This window comes from Microcaecilia unicolor, chromosome 7, assembly GCF_901765095.1.
Source record: "Microcaecilia unicolor chromosome 7, aMicUni1.1, whole genome shotgun sequence".
Classification (NCBI taxonomy): domain Eukaryota; kingdom Metazoa; phylum Chordata; class Amphibia; order Gymnophiona; family Siphonopidae; genus Microcaecilia; species Microcaecilia unicolor.
Genome location: NC_044037.1, coordinates 241509328 through 241528114, shown reverse-complemented (window position 1 = coordinate 241528114; position 18787 = coordinate 241509328). Strand labels below are relative to the sequence as shown.

Genomic DNA, 18787 nt, shown 5'->3' with positions numbered 1-18787 from the left:
AAACCTCTTGAGGAGCGAGATATGGAAGGCGTTATGCACTCGTAGGGTGGTGGGTAACCGTAAGCGATATGTTACAGGTCCAATCCGTTCTTGGATCGCAAAGGGTCCCGCGTATCTCTGTCCTAGTCTTCGGGAGGGTCCTGGGAGTCGTAGGTGTTTCGTGCTTAACCACACCTTTTGTCCAGGGTGGAGCACGGGAGCCGGCTGCCGGTGGCGATCTGCAAAGTGCTTGTCTTTAGCTGCGGCCTTCTCTAATTGTTCCCTAGCTATCCTCCAGACCTTCTGTAGGTCGGCTACTACTTGGTCCCCAGTTGGTGTCATGGTGGTAGTCGGGAATGGGCCTGGAAGCCGTGGATGTCGTCCATATACCAGGAAAAACGGGGACTGGCCTGAGGATGAGTGGTCACTTTGGTTATAGGCGAACTCGGCCCATGGAAGTAGTGAGACCCAATTATCTTGTCGTTGGTTGACAAAAGCTCTTAAGAAGTTTTTCAGGGTTTGGTTTACTCTTTCCACCATGCCGTTGGTCTGCGGATGGTACGCGGATGAGAAATGATTCTCCATCCCCAAGGCTTTGCATAACCCTCTCCAGAAACGAGAGGTAAACTGAGGCCCTCGATCACTAATGACTCGAATGGGCAGTCCATGTAGTCGAAAGATGTGGTGGACGAATGCTTGAGCTAGCGCTGCAGCTGTCGGAAGGTCTGTGAAGGGAACAAAGTGAGCCATCTTAGAGAATCGATCTATCACCACCCAGATCACAGTCTGACCCTGGGAACGAGGTAGATCGGTGATGAAATCCATGGATATCTCCGACCAAGGACTGGTCGGTATGGGTACCGGTTGTAGGTCTCCCACAGGGGGTCCTCCTACAGGCTTGGTTCGAGCACATACTGGGCACGAGGTAACAAACTGGAGGATGTCTCGTCTCATCTGAGGCCATCGATAGTGTCGCGCAATGAACCGGAGGGTCTTGTGGAACCCGAAATGTCCCGCGCACTTAGAGGCGTGTCCCCATTGCAGGACTCTCTTCCGATCGGCGACCGCCACGAAGCTCTGGGCTGGGGCAAGCTCTCCGGTGGCGGTGCTGAGACAAGCGGGATCTAACATAGGCTGAGTCTCCTGAATGTCCTCGGGTATCTCAAAGGCCCGAGAGAGCGCATCTGCCGGAGTGTTCTGGGAGGCTGCTCGGAACACTAGTTGAAACTGGAATCGGGAAAAGAACAAGGACCATCGGGCCTGTCGGGGATTCAACCGCTGAGCCTCTTGAAGGTATAGGAGGTTTTTATGGTCCGTGATAACCGTGAACCGGTGCTCTGCTCCTTCCAGTAAATGCCTCCACTCTTGCAGTGCGAGTTTCAAGGCCAAGAGTTCCCTATCTCCAACTGTATAGTTTCGCTCGGCAGGAGAGAATTTGTGTGAAAAGAAGGAGCAAGGTTGCCGCCGACCCTCGGGGTTGATCTGAGAAATGACCGCCCCGGCCCCTAACGCGGAAGCGTCCACCTCTACCGTGAAGGGTTTCTCAGGATCGGGGGTTAGTAGAATAGGCGCGGATTCAAAAGCCTCTTTGATTTGCTGGAACGCTGCCTGCGCTTCTAGCGGCCAATCCCTCACCCTAGCGCCCTTATGGGTGAGCTCCGTCAATGGGATGGTCAACCGGGAATATTGTGGGACGAATTGCCGATAGTAGTTCGCGAAACCCAGGAAACGTTGTAAGGCCTTCAGACCCTTCGGTTGGGGCCACTCGCGAATGGCCCGGAGTTTGTCTGGCTCCATCTTAAGCCCCCCTGGAAGCAGTACATGCCCCAAAAATGGTAAGGATCGTTGATGGAAGGCGCATTTACTTAGCTTCGCGAACAGATGGGCTTGACGTAGGCGGTACAGCACCTCACGTACATGCCCCGGATGCTCCCTGGGGTCCTTAGAGTAAATTAGGATATCATCCAGATATACGATCACCGTGGAATTGAGCAAGTCTTCTAGTACACTATTGATGAGCCGTTGAAACACCGCAGGGGCATTACAAAGTCCAAATGGCATTACCCGATATTCAAAATGCCCCTCATGGGTATTGAAGGCTGTCTTCCATTCGTCCCCTGCCCGGACTCGTACTAGATTGTAAGCTCCCCGCAAATCCAACTTCGTGAAGATCTGAGCTCCTTGCAGTCTATCCAAGAGCTCGGGAATAAGTGGTAACGGGAATCGGTCCTTCACAGTGATGGCATTTAATCTCCGATAGTCTATACAGGGTCGCAAGGTCCCATCCTTCTTGGTGACAAAGAAAAACCCCGCCCCGGCTGGAGATGTAGACGGCTGGATGAACCCTTTCCGAAGATTCTCCTGGATATACTCTCGCATAGCCTTGGCCTCTCCTCGGGACAATTTGTACGGGCGGCCTCGGGGAGGAACCGTATCGGTCTTCAGAGTAATGGCACAGTCAAAAGGCCTGTGTGGGGGTAGTACTTCTGCCTCCTTGGAACTAAACACATCAGCAAAGTCTCTATAATCCATGGGCAGGGAACCCAGCTCCTCGGTTCGCTCCCCGGGCAAAGTATTTAAGGCCGGGCAGCTCCCACCCCGGTCCTTACAACAGGTCTCCTGACAGGATCTTCCCCAACCTTGAATCTTTCCCCCGGCCCAGTCGATCACCGGGTTGTGGCGGCGTAGCCATGGCAAGCCCAGGACTACCGGGTGGATGGTCCGGGGTAATACTAAAAACTCGGCCTCCTCCAAATGTCCCTCCCCTACCTGTAGGCCCAGCATAGGCGTAATCTCAGTGACCGGCTGGGGAAGTGTAGTGCCCTGGATGGAAGTTATCCGCAGGATAGGCCTGCGGGGAAGCGTGGGCCAGCCCACCTGCTGAAGCAGTTCAAGCCCAATAAAGTTGCCCCCAGATCCCGAGTCCACCAGAGCCCGAGTCTGGACCGTGGTCTCCTGCCAGCGTACGGTCACTGACAAGATAAGCAAGGTCTCAGGTAGGGGAGCAGCGTGCCCCAAGAACCCTCCCCTCAGGGTGTCTTGGGGAGCGCATTTCCCGACCGAAGGGAGCAATTCCGGAGGAAATGCCCAGCCTGCCCACAGTATAGACACAGTCCCTTAGACTGACGGAATTCTCGCTCGGCGGGGGGTCAAACGTTGCCGACCCAACACCATGGGCTCCTCTCCGGGCTCCGTAGAGTCCCGGTTCACCTGACGGGGCGACGGTCCCTTGCTCGTCCTGGCGGAACTACGTCCCCACTTCTGCCGCTCCGCCCGGTCCCTGGCCCGCTCCCGGAATCGGGTGTCCACCCGAATACAGAGTGATATGAGGGCATCCAGAGACCCAGGGGTCTCCCGTCCCGCCAATTCATCCTTGATTCTCTCATGTAACCCCTCTCTGAAAATGGCCGTCAAGGACTCCGGGTCCCAGCGCAACTCGGCGGCTAAGGTACGAAACCGGATGGCATAGTCGGCCACTGTCCCTTCTCCTTGATGAATCCGAAGCAGCTCGGATGCCACGGAGGAGGGTCGTCCCGGAATATCAAACACCATCCGGAACCGGCGCTGAAATTCGCTATAATTCCCCAAAAGGGAATCGTGCTGTTCGTCCAGAGGGACCACCCAGTCCCGGGCCTTCTCCGTACACAGGCCCATGACGTAGCCTACCTTACTCTGATCCGAAGCGAAAGCCTCCGGTTGCATCCGGAAGGCTAGATTACACTGATGAAGGAACCCTCGACAACCCTCCGGGTTCCCATCGTATCGTGCTGGCTCAGGGAACCGAGGTCCCACGCGGAACCCTCCCATACGGGGAGCGGCTACGGCCTCTTGGGCCGTAGCCGCCTGGTTCTGTACCTGAAGCGTGGAGAGTTGGGAGCAAACGTTCTGGAGAGCCCCAGACAGGGCATTAAGCTGTTCCTGTTGCTGCTGGAGAACCTTGGCCAGGTCCCGGAGATCAGGTTGCGTCGGTGAGCTCATGGCTTCCGTTTTCTGTCGTGGTCCTGATGCCACTCTGAGGTAGGTGAGCTCTTGAGTTCTCCCGAGCTTGACTAGTCCCAGGAGATAACCGCGCCCCCGACTCTTCACCCGCGGCGACCGCCGTTCACCGAGGGTTGAGCCCTCAGCTGCTGGCGGCCAGCGGGACTGCTGGAACCACGGGGTGACGGCTGGCCTAGCGGGAGGTGGACACAAGCACAGTCTAAGAAACAGCTGGCAAGACGACTAAGCTCCACGAGGAAAACACAGTCTAGGAAATGGCTAGCAGGACGGCTAGCTCCACGAGGAAAACACAGTCTTGGAAATGGCTAGCAGGACGGCTAGCTCCACGAGGAAACACACAGGCTTGGAAATGGCTAGCAGGGTGGCTAGCTCCACGAGGAAACACACAGGCTTGGAAATGGCTAGCAGGACGACTAGCTCCACGAGGAAACACACAGGCTTGGAAATGGCTAGCAGGACGGCTAGCTCCACGAGGAAAACACACAGGCTTGGAAATGGCTAGCAGGACGGCTAGCTCCACGAGGAAACACACAGGCTTGGAAAGGCTAGCAGGACGGCTAGCTCCACGAGGAAACACACAGGCTTGGAAATGGCTAGCAGGACGGCTAGCTCCACGAGGAAACACACAGGCTTGAAATGGCTAGCAGGACGGCTAGCTCCACGAGGAAACACACAGGCTTGAAATGGCTAGCAGGACGGCTAGCTCCACGAGGAAACACACAGGCTTGGAATGGCTAGCAGGACAGCTAGCTGAGTGGCTTCAAACAAGGAACGGAAGCACTGGATCCCCTCCGTGCTTCCGTTTAAATTCCCCGCTCGTCCTAGCAGTGGAACAGCTGGAGCCAATCCTCGCTGCCGGGGCCGGCAGCGGGGCCCTGATTGGTGCTCCCCTCCGCGGGGCGGAGTTCCTCCTAAGATGCGCCAATCCGGCGCGAGTGGGCGGTGCCTTCCTCGCTGGTCCTGCTGCAGCGAGGAGGATGCCGACGCCGGCGCCGCCATTTTGGCCGGCGGATCTCCCTCTCCGAGGCCGGCGCTAACTCCCCGGGATCGCCGGCCTCGGAGCAAGTTGCAGCTGCTGCGATCCCCGTGGGAGCCCTTCCTCGCTGCCCCGTCCTCCTCGGGCGCTCCAACCACCTGTTCCGGCCCGTGGAGCCCCAGGTAAGGGCCCGGAACGGGACACACATCTATCCCCTTTCCCTCCTCTCTTTGTCTCTTCCTTCTTTGTCTCTCCTTCCTCTGTTTTCTTTTTCATAAAGCCTTTTGTCTCCCTGCCATGCAGTTTGCTCTTCCTCCCCGCTTCTCATGACACATGTGGATGGCTCATGGATCTAGCTAAAAGGATTCCCTAAGTATTGCCCTATTTTTTAAGCTTGTGTGCTCAGCTGTTGTGCCTCTGAGCTCTTTGCTTGATGGAGGTGAAACACAAGTCAACTCTTTTCCAGCTGCCCTTATCCTGGTGAGAATCTGGATCACATTACCCTGTCCTGTAGCCTCCTTCACTGGGCTGCAAGGCCAGGGCACTCAAGTTAACATTCTGGGTTGGATGTAAGTAAACAGGGCTACAGATTCGAAAAGCTTTGGGCAAGGGATTGGAAGGTCTGACTCCAGAAACCATAACAGTCTGGTTCTTTTAATTATTTTGAGAGGTACAGTAAACTCTTAATTATCCGACATAAATGGAACCAACCCATTGGATAAATGAAGAGTCGGATAAATCGGAAACCATGGTGTCCTCTCAAACAATGCAGAAACAAAGGTAGTAAAATCAGGGTCCCAGCTCACAACGGTGCTGTTTCGCAGTAAAAGTAAGGTCCCGGGTTTGGAAAACGGAAAGAGAAGCTGAGTGACGTCACCAGGAGTCTGTCAGATATGCTGGATGGTTGGATCAATAAAGGTGGGATAATCAAAACTGTTCTGTATTTATTAAAAAGGAAACAAGTCAATTTTCAAAAGTTACATTGCTTAACTGTCAAGTAGCAGTAAAGCAAAATGGAATTAATCTTGTTCTGTAATTCAGAAATATAAAGAACTAACAATAATCACTTAGAAGGATACCAAAATGTCTAATCATTTTTCCCAACAATTTTACACTTGCAACAGATCTCCCACCGCTCCCCAAATAAATGCACGTAACAGCTTAAAGTCCCTCAGATGATTTGTCCAAATCCTCAGCACTCTGTCATTTAAAAGCACCCACTGGAAAGATTCATAAGAACTGGTTAATAACTCCCCCTATCCAAACCTATCCCCTCAATAGAATTAATTACAGTTGAAAAATGGTCTTCATATTGGTTCCCATTTGCCAACTGTCTTCCCTTTGTGAGTCGCTCCATTCCACAAACATAAGTAGAGGCTGACCGAATTTCAGTTTCGGTTATGGCGCCAAAACCAGCCCAAAATCCTTTTTCTGCCTGGTTTTGGCCAAAAGGTTATTTTAATTTTCATAAATAGACAAAAAAAAAGCACAAGAAGCCTTCAGGATAGGGGGTGTCTCAACTTCACTTTATCAGACCCGACATGTTCCGTGTTGCGGCATGGGATCTGATTTAATCTACTTCCAAGGTAACAAACCATCCGGTGAAGGGTAACAGCTTCATCGTGAAAAAGACTACTCTTCTGCAGACTTGAATAAATAGCATCAATCCAATGGCACGGAAACAGAGTTGAACATTAAAGTTCTTTCCACACAAAAATGCCATGTACCATCAAGAGTAATCACAGGAGGAGACCAATATCTCAGGAAGCAAAATTTATTGAAAATTTTGCTTCCTCGGATATTGGTCTCCACATGCGTGTTTCATCTGTGGGCCACTTCACTGCCTTTCTGTACCTAGATCAAAAGTCATCACCAGTATGAAATCCATATAGTGGCCAATGTGAAATGTGCTGGTAGGTCTCATGCCTCTGGCAATCAGCATCTGTGCCACTGAAATTCAAAGCACCATCACAAATTACATCAGTTGTAACCATGTGTTTTTTCTAGCGAAAAAGGTGCGGGTACTCAAATGTCAGGCCACCCTTCAGGGATGGGGTGATCACTGAGGGACCCTCCCCACAATAACCAGGCTACCTACAACCAGTCACAGAGTCTATGACAAGGCAGAATTGGTGTTTAGAGCGTGAGCTCTTTCATTAAAACTTGGGGACAATGGGTCAATTTTAGCAGACATTGGAAAAGGTGCTGTTACTCAGTACCCCCAAGTACCCCCTCAAAAAAAGCCCTGTTTAAACCCTCACTGGTCGTTTCTTCAGAAAGGTCAAGAATTAACCAGATGTGGACATTTTCCTCGTCTTTCTCTATGGCTCTCTCTAGACTCTTAAAGTAAATTGGCATCACAAATATTGCATTTAAACTTGAGGTATGCACATTTTTTGAAATACATATATATTTTAAGAACATTTTTCTGTTAAGGTGTTATTTATGTATGTTTATGACATTATATATAATTTTTTTAATAAATGTTTTATTTATGTTTATGTGTGACGAAGACGCCTGATGCAGGTGCTGATGCAAAAACATGGTCCCATCTGAATAAAGGTTTTGCTGGTCACAAACTTGTTTGTAGACCTGTTGCCTTTTCCTCTGCTTCTTGTTTGTTCTTGGGTGGGCACTAACCCTCTCTTCTGCTGATTCGGGGGCCCAGTCCTGTGATTCTGCGCTGAAAAGCGAGGGAGTAAAGGAGTTGGAATGGTGAAGGGACGTGTAGGGTGGAAGATGCTGCCTCACTCTATCCCCCCAAGCTGTGGCTGGAACCCCAGATGAAATACTGTGGAAAGCATTGGCCCATTCCAGAAAGTAGAAAGTGATTTTCTGATAAGAAAAATAGCAGAAAGCTGACATCTTGGGAGACAAAATCAACCTGCTATATAGTCTGTGCTAGTGAGATCTCAGGAACAGTAACCATGGTAACTCTCTAGCAGGGTGAGACCAGACCTCCAGGCACCAAGGGGTATTTTCTCAGCTCTTTCTGGGTCCTGCTTGCATACTAGGTATTAATGCAGGTTCAGTGCCTTAAATTCAGGTTCTGAAGAAGGGCTGGGGCAGGAATTCTCTTTTATTGGGTGGTAGGTGCAGTTTCTTTAGGAGCAGTGAGGGAAAGCTCATGGCTTTTTCAGTCCTAGCTCAAGGTGAGTTATACATTCAGACACAGGTATTTTCCTGACCCAAAGGGCTTACAATCTAAGTTTGTATCTGAGCTAATGGAGGGTCACAAGGAGTTGCAGTGGGAGTTTGACCCAGGTTTTTCAGTTCTCAGCCCACTGCTGTAACCATTTAGCTACTCCTCCACCTCTGTTCCTGCTCCAGACAAGGTTCCAGCAATATCACTGGCCCTGAGAAGGGTTGTTTATGTTCTCAGAAATGCAGGCTTCATTTTGTCTTTGGAGGATTTGTGGGTTCATGCATGTGCTAGAGCAGGGGTCCACAACCCAGCCTGGTTTTCAGGATTTCCACAATGAATATGTATGAGATCGCTTTGCATTCACTGCTTCCATTGCATGCAAATAAATTTCATACATATTCATTGTGGAAATCCTGAAACCCTGGCTGGGTTTTGGACCTCAAGGACTAGATTCGAGGACCCTTGTGCTAGAGAAAATGCTTTCCCCGGACTGGACTGAGGCGGAGTGGAGCCTTCATCCTCTGCCTTGCTTGGGCTCTTTATTCTGTTTTTGTTTCTCCTCCTAATTCTTGATGTACCACCCTTCATAAAAGCAGCAGGGCATTTAAAATAGAAACAAAATAAAAACCAAGAGCTGCAGGGCCAAAGTTCCTTTACTGGTTATGTCAGTAAGGTCCCTTCTCACCCTTTCTGTGCTTTCTTGTAGGGACAGGCTATACCGGGTGGACCTGAACTCCTCTCCACCTGGTGACCTGCACTACAGCCAGGTAAGTGGGTAAGTGTGTGTAAGGGGAGGGAGGAAAGTCCTTTTAAAAAGCACATCCCATGGAATGCTGCTGTTGTGCCCCCACTTCCTAGAGGTGCTACCAGTTCTCCAGTACCCATGCGATTGGGAACGGTTGAACTGCGTGCCTGTGGGAATGTACCGGTGCTCTCTGTTGCAGTCATACCGCATGCCTATAAAGTGGGCTGTTTACACTCATTACCCCCCTGTCTTTTTCCAATACTGATATTAGGGGCAGGTTTGGAACTCAGCATCCTGTGAGCTAATTTGCAAAGGGAAAATACCCCCAAAGATTCCCTTTGAAAATCTTGTGGTAGGCTCATTCAGCAGCTACACCGCATGTGGAGATTATTTTTTTAATGGGTTTATAAAATAATTTCTCTAGTGCTGTCATTTGGGATCACAGGACTTGGACTGGGTGCAGAATAACAACTAGAAAATTTTAAAGAGAAAAAAATCTAAATTCCAGCTTGTAGTGAGCAGCAAAACATAATCTGTGGGTGAGGAGAGCAAGGAAGTTTCATCCTTCCCTCCCTCCCCAACACCGGGTCCATAATTCCAGCTTGACACCACCAGAGATGGTGTCTGTGGATGAATCGTGGGCCTGCAGCTCACAGATCATCACAGCAAAATGAACTGTTCCTTCTTGAAATTTTCTCTGATTTCCCTGGAGTGGCTTTTTATTTTTTTCATTAAATATCTTGCTGTGTCCGTGAATTAATTGTATAATATTGGTTATGTAACATATAGAGGTTGAGCTGGAAGTCGAACCATCAGGACATCAACGTTTGCCGGATGAAAGGAAAGCACGAGGTGAGTGTATGCTTCCTGCTTCTCCAGCCTCTGTCGCAGTCGTGACCTTCCCAAGGGAGTGAGGCAGGCAGCAATACTCAGTGTAGTCTCCCAGTCTCTGCCACAGTCGTGGTCTCTCTGAGAGAGTGAGTAGGCAATGATCTCAGTGTAGTCTTGCAGCCTCTGCCACAGTCGTGACCTCCCTGAAAAGTGAGGTGGGCTGTGATACTCAGTGTAGTCTCTCTAACCTCTGTTGCAGTCATGGCTCTCCAAGGGAGTGAGATGGGCAGTGATACACAGTGTTTATCCACTACTTAAGCCTTGGGAGCTGTACTCTAGCCTTTGTCACTGTAACAGAGGACACAACTGAAGCAGTATCTACATCTCCTCAAGCTCACTATATTGTGAACACTGACTGGCTTATATTCTGCTCTCAGGGGCCAGTGCTCAAAACACCCCCCCCCCCCCTCCCGACCCAACCTGTTTTGAGCACCGTCCTCCCCTTCCTCCAATATTAAAAAAATATGCCCTGGTGGTCCAGTGCCCCCCCCCCTCCCTCGACTGGGCTAGGTTAGGCTAGACCTGACACAGCCCAGCCCCCCAGTCACTTGGGCTGGTGGTATAGTGGAAGCCAGCACCCCCCTTCCCCCCAGACCTCCACACCTTGTAGGAGGCGGAGTGATGCCCACTCGCTCCTTCTCCCAGACGCCACGTTCAAATGGTGTAGCCCCCCCCCCCCCCCCCTTCACGCATCCTGGGATGCACTGGGTGAGGCCTAACTACCATATAAGGGAGAAACTTTGAGCAGGTCATGGCAATTTTTCTGCACTAGTTTTGCAGTACAGTTTGTGGGTTCTGCACACAATTTTCCTTTCTCCCTTATTATTTTTTTGTTCTTGTTTAACCACTTTGATTGGTTACACTGAAAGGCAGTCTATTAGGTCTAATAAACATAGACATAAAGAGGTAAATTCAGCAAATGGTGCCCCCCAATAATGAGCACTAAGTACTATACTATAAATGGTGCTGTTTATAGAATAGCGCTTAGCTCCGGGATCCGCGCCCAATTTTGGGTGTGAGGATTTACACCAACTGAAACTTGGTATAAATCATTGAGCGTAAATTAGGAGCGGATCTGCTGTATTCCATAACACTGCGCGCAAATTGTAGGAACGTCCCTAACCTGCCCATGCCCCTCCCATGGCCACGCCTGCTTTTCAGATCCGCGCTTAAAAATTTATGCACGCATCTTTTTGGAATACCGACGGAAGATGCACGTGCCAATGCAGATTGTTGCTAATTAGCACCAATAATTGATTGTTAGCGGCCAATTATTGGCACTAATTAGCTTGCTATTCAATTCAATTGGGCACGTCCAAATTTACATGCGCAATTTCGAGCGCCTTTTATAGAATTTGGGGGATGATGAGCACCCTATGCTCAAAGCAGTTTAGTGCAGATCTAAATTGAAAAGCACTTTTCCAAAACTCACTCAGTCCATCAGCAGCAGTTTTGAGAAAAAGGTAGCAGCTTTTGGGCTGAGTTTTGCATAGAGTATTCAACACAAAGTCATTAAAATACCATGGACTGAGTGAGTTTTGGCACAGGAATAAGCTACAGGAAACTCTTGCCTTGATGTATGAAATTAATCATATAATATTTAATCACCTCTCTGACCTCATGTACAACTTTCTTTAAATTAGTTCCCTTATTTTCTAACTCCTCTTACTCTCTTACCTAGCTATGTTACATTTTTGCTTATACCCTACGATGTCTTATTAAAATGTTTATTATGTATTGTGTTGACATTGCTATGTCATACTTTGTATTGTTATTTGCATATTTTTACTGTTGTAATTGTCTGTTTATGTTTGATTTATTCTTACTGTACACCGCTTTGAGTGAATTCTTTCAAAACAGCAGTAAAAATCCCAATAAATAAATATAACGCAAAACTGACAAAAAATGGACTGAGTGAGTTTTGGAAAAGTGCTCTTCAATTATTTACAAAGTACTATTCACAGCTCACTTAAATCCAGTGGTAATGAAGACATTAGCTATTCAATCCAGATGCAGAGAAGTGCGCACTGACCTGAAGGTTTAGTTAGGGCCCTGTTTACTAAGGTGCACTAGCGTGTTTAGCTCATGCTAATGCTAGAGACACCATAAGAAATATGGGTGACTCTAGCAATAGTATACACTAATTTTGTTAGCTCGCCTACAGCTCAGTTTAGTAAATTAGGGCCCTTAGTTTTCTGACGATGACAATTGAACGTGCAGTCTGAGCAGGAGTAAAAGGTTAGTTCAGTTTTCTGTGTCTGATATTAATGAGGATTTTGTGCCAACACGAATTACCCACATTTGTTTTTTTTGAAGGGAGACAAAAAAAAAACCAGAAGGGAGATAAGGTCAGAGCAGAGGTGACCACATCACCAATTATGGGATTAAGGGGGAGATGCTACAGCTGTGAAACAATGGACAATGTTTTCAACTGCAGATGTTGAGATAACACCATACCAGTTCTATGTGTGCACATAATAAGTGTTTGGCATTCCAGTCACACAAATTTAATGCACATAGGAGATTCTATATATGGCGCCTGAAAAATTGGCGCCGAAAATATTTCCGCCTAGGCATATTCTGTAAACCGTGCCTAGATTTAGGCACGGTTTATAGAATACACCTAGCGGGTTTATAGAATATGCTTAGCGACCACGTCTGCACCTAACTAGGCATGTCCATTTATACCAAGTAAAACTTGGTGTCGCCTAAGTTAGGTGCAGAGCAGGTATATTCTGTACAGGGGCGTAGCTACGTGGGGGCATGGGCCCTTTTAGATTTGGCCCTGCCCCCCCCCCCCCCGCCACCAACCCCTTCGACCCCCTCTTCCCCCGCCACCAACCCTCCCCCGCCGCCACCGTCGGGTACCTTTGCTGGCGGGGGTCCCTAACCCCCGCCAGCCGAAGTCCTCTTCTCCGCGGCCGCGTTGCTGATCTGCAAGGGCAGGCTTCTGTTTCTGCGAGTCTGACATTACGTTACATGCAGGACGTCAGACTCGCAGAAACAGAAGCCTGCCTTTGCAGATCAGCAACGCGGCCGCGCCGGAGAAGAGGACTTCGGCTGGCGGGGGTTGGGGACCCCCGCCAGCAAAGGTACCCAACGGTGGCGGCGGGGGAGGGTTGGTGGCGGGAGGAAGAGGGGGTCGAAAGGGTTGGCGCCGGGGGGGGGGTCAAAAATGGCGGCGGGGGTTAAAAATGGCGGGGTCGGCGGCGCCAGGGAGGGCGAAAATGTGTCCCCTCACCTCAGGCTCTGGACCCCCCTCCCCACGAAGTCTGGTTACGCCCCTGATTCTGTAACTTTACGTATAGATTTTCGGAACGCCCACAGCCCCCCGTTCCATGACCATGGCCCCGGTCCCCGTTTCTGGCAGCATGTATTAAAATTTACATGCACCACTTTACAGAATACACCTAGCTTGTTAAGTGGTAATTATCTGCACTGATTGGCCTGTTAAGTAATTAAATTGTGCGTGCAAATCCAGAATACAACCAGATTTGGCCACCATTTATTGAATCTGGTCCTTTGTGTAGAGACTGTGTCGACACCTGGAGGAGTGTTGCATGCAAATACATTATCCCCCAGATCCTGTATAGCGCGAATGAAATTGCACACTATGGCCAGGATTTGCAGCTCTTGCACACCAGCATCTGGATTTGACAGGCTCCCTGTTGCACCAGCACTGGGAACTGACCTTTGAGGGTACTAAGAGCCACACCTCAGTCTGTTAGGGCCAAGATTTGCTCTGTGCAGGATACCGGAGTGTGCCTGTCTTTTTGCTGACCACAAATCAAAACAACTGCAGTGATGACAAATCTTTTACGTTCTCTGAGTTCTTTTATGACCAGTTCCTCTGGGTTCCCGCTGGTCCTGTGTCGCTTGTTCTGACTCCGAAGCCCCCCCCCCCAAATTATTTTTGTCAAATACAATTTATTAGATGACTGTGTAATTGGTTTTGTAATTAATTATTTCTGGTCTGTTGATCAGAACAGACACATTTCATAATCTGCAAGGAATCTAATTTCCAGATTCTATTAATGTTCAGCTCAAGCCAGCAGTGGCTGCACATTCCAGGGCCCCATGCTAGGAAAGATAGGGTGCCCAGGTGGATCAAAACCCAGAATTCCTGGCAGTCCCAGCCCAAAATTGAGTTTTGAACCCTGGTATCCAAGGTAAAATTAGTGAAAAGACAGACAGAAATGAGGAATCTTGCACACAGACAATAGGCCTCACACTGCCTGCGTCTCAGACTAAACATTTCTCAGCAGGTCCACAGCTGCCAACGTACAACCCTGAAACTAACCATGTTAATGCTTTCAGCTGGGCTTGTAATTTAGAGAATATGCTGGAAAATAGTGTGTAGCAGTACTGAACTAAGCACCTTAACACACTGTGCACTAAGACCCCCCCCCCCCCCCCATAACACCTTATAGTACAATTTGCAAAATAGAGTGTAGCAATACTGTACTAAACACTTACATAACACTACATAAGCACACAACTAAGGAATGGACTCACAAAAGTTGTGAAAATAATCCATGACCATCTAAACTTCAGGAAATCACTAAAAACCACCCTCTTCAAAAAGGCTTACCCCACCGATCCAACGTAAATCCCCACACCCAGCACACACATAACCAATGATCATACTGGACAATATACAATCTTCATTCCCTTCGACCCTCATGGTGCCTGATACACACCCCTCACTCGACCACATATAACCTTATATTTGTTATCAACTGACTGGCGAACGCCTTACGGTACTATGTAAGCCACATTGAGCCTGCAAATAGGTGGGAAAATGTGGGGTACAAATAAATAAATAAATAAATAATAAATAAACTGCAGTAGTAGACCAAAAAATTCCTTATTTCGTTAGTTTTAGTAGGATTTATTTACTGCCTTTTTGAATGTGATGCAAAATAAGGATTAGCAGTACTGTACTAAACACCTTAACACTGTGCAGCAGTAGTCACTCCCCCCCCCCCCCCCTGGTAACACCTTATAGTACAACTGTGCTAAGTACATTAACGCTGCAGCAGTAGACCTCCCACAGCATCTTTATAGTACAACAAGCAAAAAAGCCCATTTTGGAACACATGAAACGGGCCCTAGGAAGGCTATCGTCTAAGTGTTTTCTCCCCTCCCCTCCATGTCCAGCGATTCTCCCCACCCATCTCCTCCCCTCCATGTCCAGCGATTCTCCCCTCCCCTCCTCTGCCCTCCCATCTATGTCCAGCGATCCTCCCCTCCATACCTGAGGTCGCAGCAGTGGCAGACTCGGCTCCGCTCGCGTCTCCAGCCTTCCCTCTCAGTGTCCCGCCCTCCTCTGATGTCATTTCGTTTTTCCGTGGGGCGGGACACTGAGAGGGAAGGGAACGCTGGAGGCGAGCTGACGTAAGCTCATTAGCATACGATTACGAGCCCAGCCAGCAAGCCAGGGACACAGATTGACCAATTAATATATAGACAGATATTCTGCAAAATAGGGTGTAGCAGTATCGTACTAAACACCTTAATGCTGCAGCAATAGACTACCACCCCCCACCCCCCACCCCCCAGAACTCCTGACACTGTGTGGTATTTTGTTCATTTCCAATACCTGGGGTATCAGGTAGCACACAATACACATCTGAGCTTAGTATAAGAATTCTGTTTGCATTCTTTTCCCCCACAGTGCACTCTTGTACCCTTTATGCTGTACAACAATGCAGTTTTATGACCAGGGTGCAGCTATGAATCTTTTTTGCTCATGTTAAAAGTGATGTGGGGCAGTTTGTTAAGTGCAGGTCGATCTTAGCAAGCTGGTGAGATAGCAGAGGGAGCAATGTAACAAGCTGTGCATTAGAACAGTGCACTAAGCTTCACACAGCTTTTTAATACATGCACTGAAAACATCTTTTATGGCTAATGCAGTAAACAAATGGCATGCAAACAACCCTGGTATTAAGAAATGTATGCTGACAGAAAACACAGTGCCCAATTCTGTAGACATCTGCCGCATTTTCTTGCACTGAGCATAAAAGATGTCTCCTGTCTGGTCAGTGTGCGAAAAGGACATATAAAGAAAAGCCTAAACTCCCTGACTCCTATCCCTACACTTTTGGCCCAGTGGACCCCACAATACTGACCCGTAGCCCTAGAGTTCCCAAGGGCTATATAGTCCAAGACACTCAGGCCCTCAACCAGAAAGCCTCCATTCTCCAGACTCCTCATAAACCAATAATTCTTACCTGGTCCAGAAAGGTGTCCAGCAGTATCCTTTTCCTACCACCATTTTTGAAAATGGTGGTATCTGACCCCTCATGCTGTATCAGAACACACCACTAGGGGTACATAAGGGATTACCTCTCATTGGGAAACATTGTCTTATGTGGCAAACTGATCCCTAGTGGTACATCAGGATGCATCATTAGGAGACAGGCACCACCATTTTCCAAGATGGTGATGGAAAAGAAGGACACTGCTGTGTTCCTCCCCAGACTAGGTAGCTTCAGGCATCAAGTAGCATCCAGGCCCACTTGAGCCACAAGTCTTCTAAGGTGAAGTGTTGCAATTCACCTCAAATGACCCTGCTACTCCCTCGTAAGATCTATACTTTGGCCCTGCGCTTAGCAGGGGGGTTCACACCAATTCAATGGTCTGCATGCGATTTGCATGCCAACCAACTACCCTTTAGTACAATGGTTTTACTGCATTGGGAGCAAATTTAGCACGGGAAAATCAGAAGTAGTCCGCCATGCTTAAGGATAGTACAGCTTATTACATCAGCCCCAGAGCAAAAGATGCTACTGATTTTGTGCTCCTGTCTGTCCTTGTACACCAGCATCTCTTATCCCTTGAAGAGGTCACTCTCACACTGTGCTTCTTTCCCAGGATGAGTGCAGGAACTTCGTGAAGGTGCTGCTGGCGAGAAATGACCACACGCTGTTTGTGTGCGGCACCAACGCCTTCAACCCCATTTGTGCCAACTACAGCGTGAGTATCTGCAGGGCGCCCTGATTTGGTTTGGTTCAAGTGTACAGCGCTGCATACGTCTAGTAGCACTATAGAAATGATAAGTAGTATTACTACTACATAACATTTCTATAGCGCTACTAGGGTTACGCAGCGCTGTACAGTTTAAACAAAGAAGGGCAGTCCCTGCTCAAAGGAGCTTGCAATCTAAAGGACGAAATGTCAAGTTGGGGTAGTCTAGATTTCCTCAATGGAGGTGTAATGGTTATGTGCCGAAGGCGACATCGAAGAGGTGGGCTTTGAGTAAGGATTTGAAGATGGGCAGGGAGGGGGCTTGACGTATGGGCTCAGGGAGTTATTCCAAGCATAGGGTGAGGCGAGGCAGAAAGGGCGGAGCCTGGAGTTTGCGGTGGTGGAGAAGGGTACTGAGAGGAGGGATTTGACCTGAGCGGAGGTTGCAGGTAGGAACATAAGGGAGATAGGGAAGAGAGTGAGGGGCTGCAGATCGAGTGCTTTTGTAGGTAAGTAGGAGAAGTATGTCATTCCTGGGACGTGCGTCTGTCTCTCTTCCCCATTTCCCAATGTGATTTGACTGGTAGCTCTTCAAAAAAAATCTCTGCTGTAATCTGAACTGTTCAGCTTACTACCTGTCCCTAGAGAGCAAGGCGAACAAGGAGGACGGAGGACGTGGCACAAACTGGTGGGAGAGTGCTGGCTGTTCAACACGTCACTTTTCCATGAGGGTGGGAGGGACTGTGAGCCTTTATCCTTCTTTTCCAAGGACTGGGGGACTTTTAGGGCAGTGCTTCTCAACCCAGTCCTCAGGGTATATATAATATACATGAGAACACTTTGCATGCACTGCTTCCTTGGTATGCAAATCTATCTCATGCATATTCATTGTAGATATCCTGAAAACCTGACTAGCAGGATGTGCCCTGAGCATTTAGCTGAGGAGCATTGTTTTAAGGGTGTTGGGTATATGGACAGAAAAGCAAACAAACAGGTATTGGTACAGCTAAACAGCAGAAGAAGTGGGGGAGAGGGGATGAGAGAGGGAGAGACTGTTTTTTTGATTATAGTAAAACCTCTCTTCCCCCTCCCTCCCAACTTCCTGCAGTAGCCTTGGAAAGGGAAGCTGGCCCTCAGATGCATCAGTATCATACTTGCCCTTCCACTGTGCTGCAATGTTATATTTAAGGGGAAAAGCCGTCAAAAACAACCAAGAGACAAATCAGAGACACTTTGAGAAGCAATTTGCCCATTGCTCCTGACTCAGCAGTTCTTTGTGTAACTGCAAGGTTCCACCTGTGCCTGCAGACCATTCTCTCTGCCTCAGCCTCCCCCTACCCTGGTTCACTCTCTGTCCCCCTCTTATGTTTCAGTCTATTCCCCTCTGTCATTTCTCTTTTCACTCTTCTTCCTCTTCCAACATTTCTGCTTTGTTTCTGGGATCTGCCTACTTGGTGGTCTCTCTCCTTATGGGGGGAGAGGGGGGTGTCTGTCCTCTCATGTGTGTGTGTCTCTCTCCTCCTGTCCTCTCATGCTCTGTGTGTCTCTCTCATGCAGATGGACACTGGAGTCTGTCGGGGAGAGTATCAGTGGTATGGCCCGATGCCCCTATGATCCTAAGCATGCCAATGTGGCCCTCTTTGCAGGTAAAGAGGCTTGTAACCCCTGAAGTGAGAAAAGATTCTTGGGTTGCTGTCTGTTCTTTGATGTAGGTCAAGGGGGTCAACAGATAAGCCCTAGGCAATGCTGTTTTTATTCAACTCACCTTCTCTGACAGAAACTCCTCAAGATGCAGGGGCGGGCTGACCATTTGGGCAACCAAGCAGAGCCCGAGGGCCCAGAGGCTCTGCCCAGATGCCCTCCCCGGTCCTACCTTTAAAGGCGCGCTGATGATGATCTAGTGGCCTCTGTGGGAAGGAACATGTCCTTTCCTGCCTGTTTGCTGCCACTATTCCCCCTGCCCGGCACCGCCGTACTTTTAAATTGGCGGCACCGAAAGGCAAAGGAATAGCAGCAAGGAAAGAACATGCTCCCTCCCCCCTCCCCCCCCCCCCCCGCAGAGCACACACCACCAGGGCCCTTC

The 18787-nt window shown here is 49.0% G+C and overlaps 1 long non-coding RNA gene across 1 annotated transcript; it reads left to right on the top strand.

Moving 5' to 3' along the window:
- Window positions 1-8803: 8803 nt before the first annotated feature.
- LOC115474978 lies at window positions 8804-16710 on the top strand. The gene is made up of 3 exons (XR_003942954.1): window positions 8804-8866; window positions 9634-9696; window positions 16612-16710. It is a non-coding gene; the product is annotated as an uncharacterized LOC115474978 (long non-coding RNA).
- The last annotated feature ends 2077 nt before the right edge of the window (window positions 16711-18787 follow it).